Source organism: Spea bombifrons, chromosome 3 (genome assembly GCF_027358695.1).
Source record: "Spea bombifrons isolate aSpeBom1 chromosome 3, aSpeBom1.2.pri, whole genome shotgun sequence".
NCBI lineage: Eukaryota > Metazoa > Chordata > Amphibia > Anura > Pelobatidae > Spea > Spea bombifrons.
This window is the reverse complement of record NC_071089.1, coordinates 122,824,055-122,826,554: the sequence shown is the minus strand read 5'-3', so window position 1 is coordinate 122,826,554 and position 2,500 is coordinate 122,824,055. Positions and strand designations below refer to the sequence as shown.

The window sequence follows — 2,500 nt, the reverse complement described above, 5'->3', positions numbered from 1 at the left end:
TAAAAAACTTTCACACCTGCGGCCATACCACCCTGAAAGCGCCCGATCTCGTCTGATCTTGGAAGCTAAGCAGGGTTGGGCCTGGTTAGTACCTGGATGGGAGACCGCCTGGGAATCCCAGGTGTTGTAGGCTTTTAATTTTTTCTCACAGTCCGGGGAGAGCTTTTTGCCATGTGTTTCTTGCTCATCATCAAAGCTTTAAACCCTTATTTGAACCTTCTCACCTTCTCTGTCCTGTCCCAGGGCTTATAATTCTTTTTGTCTGACGACAAGCAGCAGCAGCAGCAGCAGCAGCAGCAGCAGCAGCAGCAGCAGCAGCAGCAGCAGCAGCAACAGAATAAGAGAAGTAAAATAAAAAACTTTCACACCTGCGGCCATACAACCCTGAAAGCGCCCGATCTCGTCTGATCTCGGAAGCTAAGCAGGGTTGGGCCTGGTTAGTACCTGGATGGGAGACCGCCTGGGAATACCAGGTGTTGTAGGCTTTTAATTTTTTCTCACAGTCCGGGGAGAGCTTTTTGCCATGTGTTTCTTGCTCATCATCAAAGCTTTAAACCCTTATTTGAACCTTCTCACCTTCTCTGTCCTGTCCCAGGGCTTATAATTCTTTCTGTCTGACGACAAGCAGCAGCAGCAGCAGCAGCAGCAGCAGCAGCAACAGAATAAGAGAAGTAAAATAAAGAGCTTTCACACCTGCGGCCATACTACCCTGAAAGCGCCCGATCTCGTCTGATCTCGGAAGCTAAGCAGGGTTGGGCCTGGTTAGTACCTGGATGGGAGACCGCCTGGGAATACCAGGTGTTGTAGGCTTTTTCTTTTCTCACAGTCCGGGGAGAGCTTTTTGCCATGTGTTTCTTGCTCATCATCAAAGCTTTAAACCCTTATTTGAACCTTCTCACCTTCTCTGTCCTGTCCCAGGACTTATAATTATTTCTGTCTGATGACAAGCAGCAGCAGCAGCAGCAACAGAATAAGAGAAGTAAAATAAAACACTTTCACACCTGTGGCCATACCACCCTGAAAGCGCCTGATCTCGTCTGATCTCGGAAGCTAAGCAGGGTTGGGCCTGGTTAGTACCTGGATGGGAGACCGCCTGGGAATACCAGGTGTTGTAGGCTTTTAATTTTTTCTCACAGTCCGGGGAGAGCTTTTTGCCATGTGTTTCTTGCTCATCATCAAAGCTTTAAACCCTTTTTTGAACCTTCTCACCTTCTCTGTCCTGTCCCAGGGCTTATAATTCTTTCTGTCTGACGACAAGCAGCAGCAGCAACAGAATAAGAGAAGTAAAATAAAACCCTTTCACACATTCGGCCATACCACCCTGAAAGCGCCTGATCTTGGAAGCTAAGCAGGGTTGGGCCTGGTTAGTACCTGGATGGGAGACCACCTGGGAATACCAGGTGTTGTAGGCTTTTAATTTTTTCTCACAGTCCGGGGAGAGCTTTTTGCCATGTGTTTCTTGCTCATCATCAAAGCTTTAAACCCTTATTTGAACCTTCTCTGTCCTGTCCCAGGGCTTATAATTCTTTCTGTCTGACGACAAGCAGCAGCAGCAGCAGCAGCAGCAGCAGCAGCAGCAGCAGCAGCAGCAGCAGCAGCAGCAGCAGCAGCAGCAGCAGCAGCAGCAGCAGCAGCAGCAGCAGCAGCAGCAGCAGCAGCAGCAGCAGCAGCAGAATAAGAGAAGTAAAATAAAGAACTTTCACACTTGCGGCCATACCACCCTGAAAGCGCCTGATCTCGGAAGCTAAGCAGGGTTGGGCCTGGTTAGTACCTGGATGGGAGACCGCCTGGGAATACCAGGTGTTGTAGGCTTTTAATTTTTTCTCACAGTCCGGGGAGAGCTTTTTGCCATGTGTTTCTTGCTCATCATCAAAGCTTTAAACCCATATTTGAACCTTCTCACCTTCTCTGTCCTGTCCCAGGGCTTATAATTCTTTTTGTCTGACGACAAGCAGCAGCAGCAGCAGCAGCAGCAACAGAATAAGAGAAGTAAAATAAAAAACATTCACACCTGCGGCCATACCACCCTGAAAGCGCCCGATCTCGTCTGATCTCGGAAGCTAAGCAGGGTTGGGCCTGGTTAGTACCTGGATGGGAGACCGCCTGGGAATACCAGGTCTTGTAGGCTTTTAATTTTTTCTCACAGTCCGGGGAGAGCTTTGTGCCATGTGTTTCTTGCTCATCATCAAAGCTTTAAACCCTTATTTGAACCTTCTCACCTTCTCTGTCCTGTCCCAGGGCTTATAATTCTTTCTGTCTGACGACAAGCAGCAGCAGCAGCAGCAGCAGCAGCAGCAGCAGCAGCAGCAGCAGCAGCAGCAGCAGCAGCAGCAGCAGCAGCAGCAACAGAATAAGAGAAGTAAAATAAAGAACTTTCACACCTGCGGCCATACCACCCTGAAAGCGCCTGATCTCGGAAGCTAAGCAGGGTTGGGCCTGGTTAGTACCTGGATGGAAGACCTCTTGGGAATACCAGGTGTTGTAGGCTTTTAATTTTTTC

General features: G+C 49.0%; 5 non-coding genes and 3 pseudogenes across 5 annotated transcripts; all 8 read left to right on the top strand.

Moving 5' to 3' along the window:
• Positions 1-14: 14 nt before the first annotated feature.
• On the top strand, positions 15-133 carry LOC128485650 (5S ribosomal RNA). The gene has a single exon (XR_008351980.1). It is a non-coding gene; the product is annotated as a 5S ribosomal RNA (ribosomal RNA).
• A 233-nt stretch (positions 134-366) lies between these two features.
• Positions 367-485, top strand: LOC128485950 (5S ribosomal RNA). Its single transcript, XR_008352275.1, has one exon. It is a non-coding gene; the product is annotated as a 5S ribosomal RNA (ribosomal RNA).
• A 206-nt stretch (positions 486-691) lies between these two features.
• LOC128485026 (5S ribosomal RNA) lies at positions 692-810 on the top strand. The gene has a single exon (XR_008351383.1). It is a non-coding gene; the product is annotated as a 5S ribosomal RNA (ribosomal RNA).
• A 189-nt stretch (positions 811-999) lies between these two features.
• Positions 1,000-1,118, top strand: LOC128485634 (5S ribosomal RNA). Its single transcript, XR_008351964.1, has one exon. It is a non-coding gene; the product is annotated as a 5S ribosomal RNA (ribosomal RNA).
• Positions 1,119-1,303: 185 nt separating this feature from the next.
• LOC128487741 (uncharacterized) lies at positions 1,304-1,412 on the top strand (annotated as a pseudogene).
• A 291-nt stretch (positions 1,413-1,703) lies between these two features.
• Positions 1,704-1,812, top strand: LOC128487415 (uncharacterized; annotated as a pseudogene).
• Positions 1,813-2,009: 197 nt separating this feature from the next.
• LOC128485863 (5S ribosomal RNA) lies at positions 2,010-2,128 on the top strand. Its single transcript, XR_008352190.1, has one exon. It is a non-coding gene; the product is annotated as a 5S ribosomal RNA (ribosomal RNA).
• A 251-nt stretch (positions 2,129-2,379) lies between these two features.
• LOC128487500 (uncharacterized) lies at positions 2,380-2,488 on the top strand (annotated as a pseudogene).
• Positions 2,489-2,500: the final 12 nt, after the last annotated feature.